This window comes from Macaca thibetana, chromosome 20, assembly GCF_024542745.1.
Source record: "Macaca thibetana thibetana isolate TM-01 chromosome 20, ASM2454274v1, whole genome shotgun sequence".
NCBI classification, from domain to species: Eukaryota; Metazoa; Chordata; class Mammalia; order Primates; family Cercopithecidae; genus Macaca; species Macaca thibetana.
The window spans coordinates 35,111,807-35,128,273 of record NC_065597.1 but is presented as its reverse complement, the minus strand read 5'-3'; the positions used below and the strand labels follow the sequence as shown (position 1 = coordinate 35,128,273).

Genomic DNA, 16,467 nt, shown 5'->3' with positions numbered 1-16,467 from the left:
AAGTCATGAGAGAACAATAAATCATTTTTATTTTTTATTTGAAATGGAGTCTTGCTCTGTCGCCCAGGCTGGAGCACAAGGGTGCTATCTCGGCTCACTGCAATCTCTGCCTCCTACGTCCAAACAATTCTCCTGCCTCAGCCTCCTGAGTAGCTGGGATCACAGGAGCTCACCACCCGAACTAATTTTTGTATTTTTATTTATTTATTTATTTATTTTGAGACAGAGCCTTGCTCTGTCACCAGGCTGGAGTGCAGTGGCATGATCTTGGCTCGCTGCAACCTCTGCCTCCTGGGTTCAAGCACTTCTCCTGCCTCAGCCTCCCAAGTAGCTGGGACTAGAGGCACGCGCCACCACACCCAGCTAATTTTTGTATTTTTAGTAGAGATGGGGTTTCAGCATGTTGACCAGGATAGTTTCAATCTCTTGCCACGTGATATGCCCATCTCAGCCTCCCAAAGTGCTGGGATTACAGGTGTGAGCCCCCGTGCCCAGCCAAATTTTTGTATTTTTAGTAGAGACAGGGTTTCACCATGTTGGCCAGGCTGGTCTCGAACTCCTGACCTCAAGTGATCCGCCTGCCTCAGCCTCCCAAAGTGCCGGGATTACAGGCATGAGCCACTGTGCCCAGCTGAGCCTTACTTTAAAAAATGTTTTAATAGACTTTTTTTTAGAACAGTTTTAGGAGCACAGCAAAATTGAGCCAAAGGTACAGAGATTTTTCACATACCCTCTGCCTGTACACATGCCTAGCCTCTCTCATTACCAACATCCCCCACCAGAGTGGTACATTTCTTACAACTGATGAGCCCATGTTGATGCATCATGATCACCCAGTCTGTAGTTTACATTACGGTTTACTCTTGGTGTTGTACATTCTGTGGGTTCAAGCAAATTTATAATGCCATGTATCCAAAAGTCTCATCTTTTTAATAATAAAAATTGACCATTGTCTTGATCGAACTTACACAGAAACAAAACCATGCAATATAATTCTGTATTCCCTGCCAAGTTACAATGTCATTTTGGAACAAAATGCAACGAACATGAAAATAAAACTTTCTCGGCTTCTTTGTAAATAGAGCTGTTTAATATTATTTTGTTAATGGATAGAATAAAATGTAATCTGATGGTGAAAGCATTCTTCTTGACATTGTGGAAAATGCCTCCCTATATTGCATGTGATGGGAAAGCAATTCGATTGGGAAAAGCTTACTGAATTAAGCTTACTGAATTCTGGCCTATTGACCTTATAGCAAGCATGTTAGATGAGATGCTATAAGGGCTCAAGTAATACCTGAATCCTTCAGGATTATTTTGATTGCAAGTGATGTAAAACCTCAGTGAAATTGAGCAAAAAATAAAATTTTCTGGGTCATGCAACAAAACATTCCAGGGATAGGGTTAGCTTTAGGCACAGCTTGATCCAGAAGCTGTGTCACAATGTCACTTGAGTACAGGCTCTCTCTCCATCACTACATTGCTTTCTTCTGTATTTTCTTCCTTCCCAGACAAATTCTTCCCTTGTGGATAATAAACAATTGAACAGGCCGGGCATGGCGGCTCATACCTGTAACCCCAGCACTTTGAGAGGCCAAGGAGGGCAGGTCACTTGAGGTCAGGAGTTCCAGACCAGCCTGGCCAACATGGTGAAACCCCATCTCTACTAAAAATACAAAAATTAGCTGGGCGTGGTGGCACACACCTGTAATCCAAGCAACTAGGGAAGCTGAGGCACAAGAATCACCTGAACCTGAGAGGCGGAGTTTACAAGCCAAGACTGTGCCACTGCACTCCAGCCTGGGCAACAGAGTATGACTCTGTCTCAAAACAAACAAACAAACAAAATTGTAAACGAATAATGCCTACAAAAACATCTTCACAGTTCTAATTTATTCCAGTCATAAAGAGAACCGTCTGAGCAGAACATCTTAAGAGTGCATTTTCTTGACCCTGTTGGGTTATAAACCAGGTCCTGGACCAGTGCCTGTGGCCAGGGTACTGCAGTACTCTGCTCTGATTGGCTATGCCTGAGTCACATGCCACCAATCAAAACACAGGGACTGAGATTTGGGGCAGGAACGTGCCACAGGGGAGTCAGTGTTAAAAGATGTCTCATTAGAGAGCAACTGTCTGGTAATACGGTATAGTGCATTGAATGCACATCCCATATACTCAATGAGTTCATCTGAAGACTAAGAATATTCAAAAGCACAATTCAACCGGATGAGAGTACAAAGGCCTGTGTTTGTTTGATATGATCATGCAGCCAAAAAAGGTAGAGTTATACACTTGGTATGTGTAGAAGACATGCAAAATCTGTGTTACAATACAGAGTTCCATCAGAGACTTCCTTTGAAAAACAGGATTATTTTAAATGTTTGGGACCCAGTAGGACTAAATGAGGGAAGGTAAGAACTCTCTGCCACCACCCAGCTCCCTTTTAAGTAGGAAAGAGCTTGAAAATCCCCACCTCTGAGAAAGGGGCTTTGCAGGGGCTCTGGGGCACATCTCAGAACAATTCTCAAGGCAAAGGCTCTTGAAAGATTCTGAGCTCAGATAAAGTGATGTTTAAGAAAGCTCTTCTGGCAAGGCATGGTGGCTCATGCCTGTAATCCCAGCACTTTGGAAGGCCAAGGTGAGTGGATCATGAGGTCAGGAGTTCAAGATCAGCCTGGCCAACATTGTGAAACCCTGTCTCTACTAAAATAAAAATTAACCAGACATGGTGGCGGGCACCTGTAATCCCAGCTACTCGGGAGGCTGAGGCAAGAGAATTGCTTGAACCCAGGAGGCGGGGGTTTCAGTGAGCCAAGATTGCACCCCTGCACTCCAGCCTGGGCGACAGAGCAAGACTCCATCTCAAAAAAAAAAAAAAAAAAAAAAAAAAAAGGGAAGCTCTTCTAAGCTATGTAATTAATTGACAGACAGAAACAGCTCCAGAAATTGCTCGGTTACAGATCTTGCCACCAGGAGATAAAAACTCCTGTCTCTGTGGCATTTGGACGAGACGATAGTTCAAGGAATGGCATTAGAGGTGAGTTCAGAATCCTCAAAGGAACTTCTTTGAATCATATACCTGGGCAAATATTGGGAAGCTGATGTTGGTTATAACTCTGTGCAAACAAAACAAAACCAACCAACTCAGTTTTAGTGTATTTTTTCTGATTACGGGAATTATGCATGGTCATTTCATTGCAGAAACCTTGAAAAGTACACTAGCTTTTAAGGACTCATTTGTGGTTCCTCAGCCAGGAGAGATGTCATTCCCACTTGGTCATATTTTGATATCCTCTTTCTTTGTCTCTTGTGTGTTTATTTATTTAATTTTGAGACAGGATCTTGTCCTGTAGCCCAGGCTGAGTGCAGTGGCGTGATCACAGCTCACTGCCACCTCCACCTCCTGGGCTCAAGTGATTCTCCTGCCTCAGCCTCCTGAGTAGCTGGGACTACAACCATCAGTTACCATCCCTGGCTTACTATTATTATTATTATTATTATTATTATTATTATTATAGGGATGGGGGTCTCACTGCATTGCCCAGGCTGGTCTTGGAACTTCAAGGCTCAAGTGATCCTCCCACCTTGACCTCCCAAAGTGCTGGGATTACAGGAGTGAGCCAATGCACCCAGTTCTCTTAAAAACAAAAAACAAACAAACCAAAAAACGCAAATAATATATTGTTTATGCACAGATACATTTGTGATAAAACTATAAAACATTGGAATGATAAATATGAAATGTCAGATTGTGGTTATCTCTGGGGATAGGAAGGTATATGGGAAGACCATCTGGAAAACTGCAAGTTTTTTTGAGATGAGGTCTCACTCTGTTGCACAGGCTGGAGTATAGTGGCATGACCACAGCTCACTGCAGCCTTGATCTCCTGGGCTCAGGTGATCCTCCCACCTCAGCCTCCCCAGTAGCTGGGACTACAGCTGCACACTACCACACCCAGCCAATTTTTTTGTATTTTTTGTAGAGACAGGGTTTTACCATGTTGCCCAGGCTGGTCCTGAACTCTGAGGTTCAAGCTACCCTCTTGTCTCAGCCTCCCAAAGTGCTGAGATTACAAGTGTGAGCCACTGTGTCCGGCCACTTTTTCCATTTAACATTACGTTTCCAAGATTCATCCATGGTGTATCTGTGGCTGAAGCACACTCCTTTTTCACTGCTGTGTAATGCTCCATTGCATAATATCCCACAATTTATTTATCCTTTTTTTTTTTGGTTAACAGATATTTGGATTGTTTCAAGTTTTTTGCTAATATGAACTGTGCTGCTATGAAGATTCTTGCTTATAACCCTTATACATATGTGTAAGAGTTTCTCTAGGGCATATATCTAGGAGTTGAATTGCTGGGTTTTACAATGTAGAAATACTCAGCTGTAAAAGGCTAGTGTCCTGGATTTTCATCTGGCAATGTTGCACAAGCATTTGTCTATGTCATTAAAAGTTGTTTTTTTTTTTTTTTTTTACATAAAAGAAAAGCAAGGTAAAAGTATAAAACATTATTCAGATGCAAGATATTATTATCTCTGTGGATATTCTCTGATCACAGCAGAGTCTGGTTACATATTTAATAGCTTCAGGGCAAAGGCCACATTCATACATGTTGTTAATCAGCACCAATTATTTATAGAGAACTCACAATATGCCGGTGTGAGGTATTAAAAATAAACAAAGCTGGACACTAGTTGCTATAGACTTCTTAATGTTTGTGTCCTCCCCCTTCAAATTTATATGTTGAAACTCTGCCCCCCATTGAGATGGTATTAAGAGGTGAGTACTTTGGTAGGTGACTGGGCCATGAGAGTGAAGCCCTCATGAATGGAATTAGAGCCCTTATAAAAGAAATATTGTGGCTCACGCCTGTAATCCCAGCACTTTGGGAGGCCGAGGCGGGCGGATCACAAGGTCAGGAGATCGAGACCACGGTGAAACCCCGTCTCTACTAAAAATACAAAAAATTAGCCGGGCGCGGTTGTGGGCGCCTGTAGTCCCAGCTACTCGGGAGGCTGAGGCAGGAGAATGGCGTGAACCCGGGAGGCGGAGCTTGCAGTGAGCCGAGATCGCGCCACTGCACTCCAGCCTGGGCGACAGAGCGAGACTCCGTCTCAAAAAACAAAAAAAAAAAAAAAAAAAAAAAAAAAATATTGGAGAGATCCCCTCACCCTTCTTCTGTGTGTGGTTACAGGGAGAAGAGTGCTATATTAGTCTGTTCTCATGCTGCTGTGAAGAAATACCTGAGACCAGGTCATTTAAAAAGAAACGAGGTTTAATTGACTCACAGTTCCGCGTGGTTGGGGAGTCCTCAGGAAACTTACAATTATGGTGGAAGGCACCTGCTCACGGGGCGGCAAGAGAGACAATGAGTGCAAGCAGGGGAAATGCCAGACGCTTATGAAACCACCAGATCGCATGAGACTTACTATCGCGAGAACAGCATGCCAGAAACTGCCCCCCATGATCTGGTTACCTCCACCTGGTCTCACCCTTGACATGTGGGGATTATAATTCAAGGTGAGATTTGGGTGAGGACACAGAGCCAAACCATATCAAGTGCTATTTATGAATTAGGAGGCAGGCCCTCAGCAGACACTGAATCTGCGGGTGCTTTAATCTAGGGCTTCCCAGCTTCTAGAACTGTGAGAAATAAATTTCTGTTGTGTGTAAGCCATCCAGTCTATGGATGAGTCTGACCCCACTTGTCCCTGCTCACCATCTTCCAGCCACACACCCCTTCTTTCTAGTCTCCAAACACTAAGCTGGCTTCCCCTGGAGACTTCACTCTTGTTCCCTCTACTTGGAATTCTTTGAAGCCGGAACTTTGCAAGCCCCATCCTTTCTCATCCTTCTTTATTCAGCTCAAGATGTCACCACCTCAGAAAGGCCTCCCTTCAACATCCAAGCATTCTCTCTCCCATTACCCTGTTTTTTCTTCATAGCTCTTCTTGTGAACTGCAGTTACTTATTTATTATATTTTGTTTCCCCTGCCAGCCTGGGAACTCAGTGAGGGCAGCGATCTTGTCTGTCGTGGTCGCCACTGTGTTCCCAGCTCCTAGACTAGGGCTTGGCCCTTGGATGGCGCTCAAGGAGTAAGAAATTCCTTTAACTTAGGGAATTCTGGAATCGCTTTCTCCCGGCAGAGCCGACTCTAACCAAGTGGGAAAGGTGAGGTCTGCGGCTGCCTGTGGCCCAGGGGTGACGGTTTGGCCCAAGGCCCTGCCTTCGTCCCGCCCCCGGCCCCGCCCCTGTTCTTGTCCTTCCCCACGGGTCTCCATAAAGTTCATTTGGCGGCGCGCCGCGCGAGGGCTTCTGGGAGCAGCCGGCCTTGGCCAATCAGGAAGCGGGGTAGAGCGGCGCGAGAAGCGGCAGCCGCGTCCTCAAGCCGGCACCTGAGCGGCGGAGACTGCTGTAGTACAAGGTAAGGGTGTGTCTGGTCGCGTTCTTCCGACCCTGGGCTTGTCCTTGAACCCAGGACCCCGTGACTGGGTGGAGCGCCGTACCCACGCTCGGAGCCCCGCCGCTCACACTTCCCGTTCTCCTCATGGCAGCCGGGCACGCCTGACGCCGGCGACACAACGCGTTGTCGAGCCGCCCCAGAAAGAGTCGGGCTGCACCCCTGGGTGTGCCTTTCATTCGCCCACTTTCTGAATGCAGAACCTAGGCCTCCCGACTCCCCCTTCCCCACTGTGGCGCTCTCGCGCCACGCCCCTGCCCTCACCTCCACCTAGTGCCCCGCGAGCCCACCCTTCCTAAGCCTGCGCCACAATGCCTGCCTGCTTACCTTCCTGACCGTGCCCTGCCTGCTCGCCTACCCCTCGTGGACATACCCTCTAGAGAGGCATTGCCCTGCGAGGGAAGGGGTCTTTGGGGCGAGTGCAACTTCTCCCAACCCTTGGCTTACCTTTTGTACATCCAAGAGGATGCTAGTGGTTGGAACCCAGGGGTGGCCCACCCTTCTCTGTGCTTACTCCATCCTGTCCTCTGCAAAGGCAAAGCCCAAGTTCACTGGCTGTCTTTTGGAAAAATTATGGGGCCGGCCCCATGGGTCCTTGGTGAAAGTGTGAAAGACCTGTTGACAGAGTCTCTGGTCTGGGTTTGCCCTTCTGCTAGACGTGAGAAGGAGGTTTTATTTATTTAATCTTTGTTTTGACCGAGTTGTCTTTCAGCAAAAGCGAGGATCACCTTTTTGTATTCTTTCCGGGGGATGTGGGAGGGTATCCTCGGTCATCCTAGCTTTTCTTCTTTATTTTTTTTCTTTAAATCTTCCTTTGTGCATTTGTGTTTGCAATATTTTTATTTTCATTGATGGTGATCTCATAGCATTAAATACCTACATATCAGAGGCTAACAGATTCCTTATTTATATCTCCATCGCTGGCCTCACCCCTGACCTTTATCCAGCCACCAACTTAATATCTCCGCTGAGATGGATGATAGGCAACTCAAATTAAACATGCCAAGAGAGGGCTAGGAAGCTCCCCTTCATTACCCTCCCCAAACTGCTCCTGTTGCCCTTTTTTTCATCTGAATAATAGGAAAGACCCTGGCTAATAACCTTTGAGCCATCGTTGACTGCTCTCTTTCTTTTTCTTTTCTTTCTTTTTTTGTTTTTCTTTTGAGACAGTCTCCCTCGGTTGCTCAGGCTGTAGTGCAGTGGTGCGATCTCATGTCATCGTGTCACTGCAACCTCTGCTTCCCAGGCTCAAGTGATGCTCCTGCCTCGGACTCCCAAGTAGCTGGGACTACAGGCGTGTGCCACCTCGCCTGGCTAAGTTTTGTATTTTTAGTAGAGACGGGATTTCACCATGTTGGCCAGGCTGGTCTCGAACTCCTGGCCTCAAGTGATCTGCCGTTTCAGCCTCCCACGAAAGTGTTGAAATTACAGGTGTGGGCCACCACACCCAGCCCTCTGTGATTAACGCCACAAATAGTACTTGCCACCCTGGGCCAAGTCACCACCTCTGGTTTGGATTATTGAAATCGTTTCCCATTTGGTCTTCCTGCTTCTGTCCTGGCCCCTATTTTTTGCACAGCAGCTAGAGGGATCTTTTTAAAACACAGGCTGTCAGATTGTATCATTCCTTTACTTTAAAAAAAAAAAAAATCCCTCCAATGGGTCCCCATCTCATTAATATGATAGACTAACCCCTTTACAGTGAGCTATAAGGCTTTACATAATCTGACCCACTGTTACTTTCTCAGTCTCATTTTCTGCTCCCTCTCCTTCCACACGTTAGACATGCTTTGGCCTAGGGCCTTTGTGCTTGCAAGTTAATATCCATGTAGTTTGCACTCACTTCTTCCAGGTCTTTACTAGGGAGGTACCTAGTGAGGCTTTCCCCATTTCCCACCTCCCTTCATTGCTTTAGTTGTTCTTAGCACTTATATTTTATGTATTTTTCTTGTGTATTGTTGTCCTCCCCCTGTAGAATGTGAGGAGATTTTTATGTGTTTTGTTCCCTGATGTGTTCCTAGCACCTAGGTCTGGCACACAGTAGGTGCTCAAAAAATATGAACTAGATGAATGTTACTGGCACTCTGGCAGGCATGGGGATGCAGTGGTGAATGAGACAGGCCTGCCCTCATTGAACTGATATGCCTATGGAGGGTACCACTAGCAATAAAAGCACAGATAGGAAGTGTGATGTCAGGGCTGTTTCTTAAAGGAGGACAGGGATATTTGAATAGAGACCTGCTTGAAATGAATGAGCAAGTCATTGAACTATCTGAGAGCACTGCTGGTAGGGGGTAGAGCAAGTGCAAAGCCCCTGCAGTGTGAGCAGCTGGAGATGTAGTGAGTCTGAGGGTCTGAACCAGCTTCTTGATGGACTAACATAGAAAATAAGGTTAATGGATGTGCCAAGGAGAGGGACAGGTTGGAGCAAAGATCTGAAGGTGAGAGGGGTCACTCCTCATGAAAAAGTTTATTTAAAGAATATGGAGTTAGAAGGAAGATCTTTCACAAGGTGTGTTCAGGGAACAGGCCACTTTAATTCAACAAACATGTATCTGGTACCTATTATGTGCCAGACTTAATGCTGAAGACTCAGAGTTGAGCATCTGTGGACCTTACCATATAGGAAATTTGCCGCTAGAGAGGGAGACATATGTGTGATGAAATAATCACAACTACTGCACTAGGGAAGAACAGTATAGAAGATACAGAATAGTGTGGGAGGGGATTGGCAAAGGTGGGACTTTCCCAGCTGGCTGCAGCATACATAGGAGTTCCCCATGTGACAAGATAGGGTTGGGGATGTGTTATAGAGAGTGTGTACTTAGCACGTACAGGAGTATGAAGGGAGGAAACAGGCATCCCAAAGAATAGAGAATTACTAGGGTATAATTGGGGGAAGGTAGCAAGAGATGAGGATAGTAAGGGTGGCAGTGTCTGTTCTGTGGAGAGCACCCTTTATAGCTCTGTCAAAACATGAGCATCTTATTCTGTAGGGGATGGAAGGTGTCCCTGATGGACTTAAGGCAGGAAAGCATTTCAGAAAGACCTCCCTGACCATGGGGAGGCTGGTTGGAGGAACAAGAAGGCTTAGTCGGCATGCAAGTCAGAGAAGTGGCGAGAGATGAGGGTATGACTTTGCAAAAGGTTTGAGAAGTAGATCTTGAGATTGGTTGAGTATTGAGGAGGTGAACAGGGACCCCGGGGGGACTCAAAGGTGGTTTCTGGCTTACTTGACTGCATGCTAATTGTTTTACCGAAAGAGACTGGGAACCCACGAGAAGGAAGCATTGGTGGTGGCAGTGGCTAAGGGGAGAGAAGTGATGAGTCTGATTTGGGACATGTGTAGTTTGAGGCATCCATGAGTCATCCAGGTGTAGGTATTAGGTGGACAGTTGGAAATACTGGCTTGGGAAAAGAGTTGGGCTGGACATAGAGATATGAGAATCCCCTTTGTTTTGGTAGGTTAGAGTCCTCCTAGCTCACTTATTTGCTTTATATTAATGTCTATTAATACCTACATCTCTTCTCCCCTAAATAACATAAAGTTTGAAATATTTTGTAGCTTTATACTTTTTTATAGCTTCAACAGTGCCCTCAAACAACTAGATCCCCCATACGCATTGCTAACTGCCAGAAGAACCTTCCTCAAACCTTGCCAGAAATTCCTACATTGATCTGTAAGGTACACCAAAGTTACAGTCTTCTCTTCCTTCATTCACTTAACACATATTTATTGAGCATTAGGTGCTGTTGTTCAGTGCACGAGGAATGGGGCTGTGGACAGACCAGACCAGGTTCCCAGACTCAAGGAGCCTATTAGGAGACAGACAGTAAATGAACAAACAGGTAGACATGTGATGCCAGAAATTGATAATGTGCTACCAAGGAGATAAAACAGAAATGTGGTAGAGTGGACAGTGGGACTGCTTTAGCTGGGGTGTGCTGAGAGGCTTCTTTAAAAAGGAAACCTTTGAGCAGAGATTTGAAGGAAGTAAGGGGGTGAGCCAGGTAGGCATGTTGGAGGAGAATATTCCTGCAGATGCATAGGAAGTAGTGACTGTGAAAGCCCTAGTCAGCAGTGTATTTAGCGTATTTGAAGAAGAGCGGAAGGTCATAGCACCAAAGCACATAATCCTGGGGAAGAGTGGTAGCAGAAGAGTTGGGTCAAGAGGCAGTCATGTAGGCCTCATAGCACAGGGTAAGGACTTTGGATCTCAGTCTGTGAGTGTTGGGGGCTATTGAAGGTTTGAGCCCCTTCAAAGGCTCCTTCCCAGTGTGGTGTGGAGAACAGGCTGGGAAGTGGGAGGGGACAAAGTAAGAACAGGGAGACAGGAGGCTACTGTATCACCTAGATGTGACACATGAGAGTGGCTTGCATCAGGATGATAGTGGTAGAAGAGATAAAAAGTGGGTCTGACTTATGTATATATGAATAAATGTAGTGTAGAAATGAATTGCTAATGTAGGGTATAAGAGGAGAAAAGAAGTCAAGGACAATGTCAAGGTTTTAGGCCTGAGCAGCTTCTAGCATGAAGATACCATTTACTGAAATGAGGATGATGGAGAAGTTCCAAGTCCTTGTTAGATGCTAGAACATGGCCTTCTCCTTCTAACTCCCCCCCCCACTCCATGCACCTTACTCTCTGTGCCCATCTCTGTCTTTGTGACACGGCTGTTGCCCCTGCTGAAAAACCCGTGTACCAGTCGGCTCCTTTGGACACGAGAGGTCTGCTGTGAGGATGACATTAGGTTATACAAATAAAGCCCATAGTGGGGACTCATACGCAAACAGAGCTCAGGAGATGATGTTGGGCAAACAAATGAATGGAGTAAAAGGAATTTAGATGAGGGAAAATTTCTGTAGGTAATGTGTATTGAGGAAGACCATTTGGTAGGTAGGACTTGAGTTGGTGCTAAAAATGATAGCTAATGTTTATTGAGTGGTTACTATGTGACAGGTGAAGGAGATACAGTTATTTTTCCATTTCACAGATGAGGCCCAGAGGAGGGCAGAGTCATCCAGCTAAAGAGTGAAGGAGCTGGCTGGAGCTCAGGGCTGCTGTGGAAGGTTGGGTAGGTGTTTCTTTTTGGGAAAAATGGCACAGAGCAGGACATGTACAAGGATGGTCAGGGACCAAGTAAATCAGGTGACTGGTACACAAGGTTTACTCTGGGAGGTAGAAAGTTAAAAGCAGTATCTCACCTGGATCCCTGTGCGTGGGAGCCAGTGAGGTTTTTTTGAGCAGGGGCAACAGCCGTGTCAGAAAGAGAGATGGGGTTGGGCGCAGTGGCTCACGCCTGTAATCCTAGCACTTTGGAAGGCCAAGGCGAGCAGGTCACCTGAGGTCAGGAGTTCGAGACCAGCCTGGCCAACATGGTGAAACCCCATCTCTACTAAAATACAGAAGTTAGCTGGGTGTGGTGGTGCGTGCCTGTAGTCCCAGTTACTTGGGAGGCTGAGGCAGGAGAATCGCTTGAACCTGGTAGGTGGAGGTTGCAGTGAGCTGAGATCTCACCATTGCACTCCAGCCTGGGGGACAAGAGTGAAACTCCATCTCAAAAAAAAAAAAAAAAAGGAATAGAGTAGGGTGCATGGAGTAGGGGGCAGGGCTAGAAGGAGGAAGGCCATGTTCTAGCATCTAAGAAGGACTTGGACTTAAGGGAATGAAGGTCTGGCCTTGGGTGATAGTGATGGGGGTGAAAGCAACAGTTAGAGGATGTTGCAAAAATACAAATACCGCATGCTATTTAAATCTGTTTAGGAGCTGGGCACAGTGGCTCACACCTGTAATCCCAGCACTTTGGGAGACTGAAGCAGCGCATCACCTCAGGTCAGAAGTTTGAGACCAACCTAGCTAACATGGTGAAACCCCATCTCTACTAAAAATACAAAAATTAGCCCAGCGTGGTGGCACATGCCTGTAATCCCAGCTACTCGGGAGACTGAGTCAGTAGGAGAATTGCTTGGACCCCAGAGGTGGAGGTTGCAGTAAGCCGAGATCACGCCATTGCACTCCAGCCTGGGCAACCAAGTGAGACTCCATCTCAAAAATCAATCAGTCAATCTGTTTCGATAATGAGAGTTTGGAGAGAGAGGAATCTCATGTTATCTGAGTCTATAGTATTTCATTTCCTGAGTTTTAGCTAGAGAGTAGCAATAGTTTGGATAATGAGGAATACCTGCCTGCTTGCTGTGGAAAAATGTACCTACATGTGTTTGGTTTCTGAGTCTGAGAGTGGAGGGACACCTGTAAGTAAACAATCTGAGGGCACACAGAGACACAAAGGAGAAGGGTGAGTTAGAACCTGAGAGACAGAAGCCAGGGGCAAAGGCGGAGGAGGAGTTGGGGGTGGATAACTGCATTTGGAGACATGGTGGGTGTGACAGTTATGTGCTTGAGAGGAGATGCACCAGTGGTGCCTGGAAACTCACGGTTGGAGTTTGAGTGCTCGGGAGCAGGTGTGGATTTGACAGTCATTGCCATTGAGGCTTCAGGGGCAGTGGTGAGACACACCCTCTGAAGTAGGGAATTTAGAGCAATATTAAAATTAACAAGTTATTAAAAATTATGTAAGATCACATATACTCATGGAAAGGAATTTGCACTGACAAGGGAATCAAATGAAAAGTAGAAAAGTCTCCCAACTCTCACCTTCGTAATGCTAGATTGTTTCTTGCTAAGTTAGTGCTTTGTTTCTTGCTATTCCTTCTAAAAAACTGTGAGTCAACCTTAAGTATACTGCTCAGGGAATTTTTACACATTTATTCACTCTTGTGACCACTGTCCATATTGAGATACAGAGCATTTCTGGTACCTTGGTCAGCTCAGACCACCGTAACAAAATACCAAAATATCTGTTGTTCTAGCTTAAACAGAAATTTATTTTCTCACAGTTTTGGAGGCTGGAAGTCCGAGATCAGGATGCCAGCATAGTTGGGTTCTAGTGAGGGCCCTCTTCCCAGCTGCTCACTGTGTAGTCATGGCCTTTCTTTGATGTGTATGTGTGGGGAGAGGTAGGTGGAGGAAAGAACGCTTTCTGGTGTGTCTAAGGACACTTATCCCATCCTGAAGATCCCACCCACGTCACCTCATCCGAGTCTAATTGCTTACCAAAGACCCCATCTCCAAATACCATCGCATTGTGGGCTAGGGCTTCGACATAGGAATTCTGAGAGAACACAATTCAGTCCTTACTACCCAAAAAGCTCTGCTGTGCTTTCTCCCAATCAGCACTCCCCCAGGGATAACCAGTATTCTGATCTCTAGCGCCATAGATTAGTTTTTCTTGTTTTTAAGATCCATATAAATGGAGTCATACAGTGCTTTTTTTTTTTTTTTTTTTTCCTTTTTGTATCTGGCTTCTTCAGCTCACTGTGATGTCTGTGAAATTCATCCATGTTCTGTGTAGTCTGTAGTTTGATCTTTTCCATTGCTGTGTGTTTACCAAGGTAGGAATATACTGCTGTAAAAAGCCCAAGTGGGATAATTCTGTACATGCAGTGGTTTTAAAATTATTGTGGGAGGAACCCAGACTTTTGTTACAATCTGCACACCTTCTGCCTCCCAAGATGTGACAAGCAAAAATGTCTCTGGCTATTGCTGAATGTCCCCTGTGGGGCAGAGTTGAGTAGCATTGGTTTAGAGAGAAGAGCAAGAGCCAGAGCCAAAGCCAAAGGCCTTTGGGGGCTGACTTGGCGATCTGCCCGTGTATGCTAGTTGTAAGACAGCTGGTATCATTCCTAAGGTTCTCTGTACAGATAATTTCCATCACCACTAAAATGCGGCTGTTTCCCAGGAAGCATCAAGTAAGTTTATTAAAACATCTCACATTTGTAAATTCTTTGAGGTGAGCAGGCTCTTAGATACCACCTGAGCAACCCTCTCATCCAGAGAGGATCCAGCCCCAGGGTCAGAGGGCTGGTATGCGATGGAGCCAAGCTGTAGTCCACAGCACTTCCCAGCTGGGCCTTCTGCAGGACTGGACAGCCAAGAGTTTATCAGAAAGTTACTTATGTGGATAATTTATTTTTCTTTGTGATGCCAGGTTATTACTTCTCTTTGCTCATTGAAGAGGAAATAATACAAGTGATATTTTATGTATCAGGAAAGCTGATACTATGCATTCCTTATTGCAAATATTGAGTCATTGAGGGCAGTACTGCTACTAAATCACCCCAGTCTTTCTCTTCTGTCTAGGTTAATTTATTTTAGGTCTTTGTTTTCTCCAGAACTCTACCTTCTGAATAATGATAAGGTCTAACTCTTTTACTTAGTCTCACAGGGCTATAAAGAACTTTCCAACAACAATTATTTTTTTATCCTCTCCTCTCTCTTCCAGAGGTGTCTGAAACTGATGTCAAGATGTAATTTTTGGGGGGTTGTTATTGTAACTGACAGCTGACAGATAATAGTAAAAAGTGGAATGATACTGTTATCTAGCTAGTTTATGCATTCAAAAGAGAGGAGAACAGAATCAATATTAAACTTTAGATACCTTGAGTGAGGTTTTTCTCATCAATCTTGGATGAGAAAAGAATCAAAGAATCAGAATCATTCACAAGAATGTTGAACACCATTCTTGTGTTTTACTCCTGTCATAATGCGATTAATAAGGTTTGAGGGCAAAGTTTCTGCTTAAAATTAAATGCTAAATTTCTTTTGAATCACACCTTCATTATGGAAGTCTGGATTTATAATAAAAAGCATATTTGGTAGTGGACAATACAACATACATTTCAACATTTTAATTGTCTTCCAGAATTTCTTAATGATACAAAGTTGTGATTAAATAAGTTATAATTTGGGATTAAATATTTACTAAAAGATTTTTTGAAGCAGAGATGTTTATAATTAAATGATAAAATGTTGCCAAATTGGCAACTTTGGAAAAAAGCTAAAATAGCATTTTACAATGATATAAATCAGCAGAGTTTATAAGATACTTTTACGTATCAACAGCTCCTTGAAGTAGGTAGGAATTATCATTTTTGATTGATGAGGAAACTGAGACAGAGAAATTGGGGTTTTATCTCAGAGGGAGATCAGTTTATCTGCTAGTCAATGAACAGTCTGGATTGGAACCAGGTGTTTGGGTTCACAGTGTAATCTTCTCACCCATTCTGTCTAAAATATGTTTTTTTTCCATTTCTTTTACTGTTATTAAAAACAGTACTGTTTACTGTTATTTTACTGTTATTTAAAATTTTTTAAATCAAAAATAATTATTTAAAATAATCAAAAAAGGAAGAACATTGTCAGTTGTACATTTGGAAGAAAAGATATAAATAGCAACATCTGTTACTTTCTCTGATGTATATAAAATCTCCCCCTTTGACAACATAAAAAAAAATAACAGTGCTAACAACTGTCTTTTTTAGGTTGCATGATCTTTGAAGTTGAAAGAGACAATATTTGGGTATGTTACCCAAATTAGAATTCCTCAGTCAGTATTGTTTGATTGTACTGAAATTCTGCAGGAAAATAGCTGGTGTCATCTCCCCATGCAAGTCAGTGATTGGAGAGACATTTCTTTAACATGGAAGAAAAGACAGATGGCTTTGTCTTTATTCTTTCATCCTTTTCTCAGCCCTTTGTATTTCTTGGATAAATGTGCTGTTTGGATTGTGGGTGATAAGGAAAAGGGAAAATTCACATGGGTTTAATATGTTCCATTATACTTACAAAGAGCAGTGAATTCCCTTTAGCATCCTGTGCATTAGGTCAATGGGACAGGCATCGTCGTTTACAAAACAGATTTCTTCCCCAAATATGCTTTCCAAATGAACAGTTTAAAGAGGAAACAAGATGGCAACACACCTATTGTGTCACTCATTTTATCTTTTTAGCAATGTTTTCACACTGGGGCCTAGTTAGGGTAGCTTACTTATCAAGTCTAGCTTCAATACCTTAGGCCCAAGGGTTGGCAAACTATGGCCTATGTGCCAAATAAACTAAGAAGGATTTTTACATCTTTGAATCCTTGGGGGGAAAAGAATC

General features: G+C 44.3%; 3 protein-coding genes across 7 annotated transcripts in view; 1 reads left to right on the top strand and 2 right to left on the bottom strand.

The window, feature by feature from the left end:
- Positions 1-16,467, bottom strand: part of LOC126943899 (metallothionein-1E-like) — a 374,938-nt gene that overhangs the window by 71,648 nt on the left and 286,823 nt on the right. The gene's annotated exons all lie outside the window — the stretch shown is intronic.
- The window catches only part of LOC126943920 (metallothionein-2), a 170,442-nt gene that overhangs the window by 78,118 nt on the left and 75,857 nt on the right, over positions 1-16,467 (bottom strand). The gene's annotated exons all lie outside the window — the stretch shown is intronic.
- Positions 6,320-16,467, top strand: part of NUP93 (nucleoporin 93) — a 113,511-nt gene continuing 103,363 nt past the window's right edge. For 2 of the 4 annotated variants that reach the window (XM_050772897.1, XM_050772895.1), the window contains exon 1: positions 6,320-6,430. The gene's annotated coding sequence lies outside the window, so the exon portion shown is untranslated. The remainder of the gene's footprint in view (positions 6,431-16,467) is intronic. The other 2 variants (XM_050772898.1, XM_050772896.1) reach the window with 2 other exon arrangements.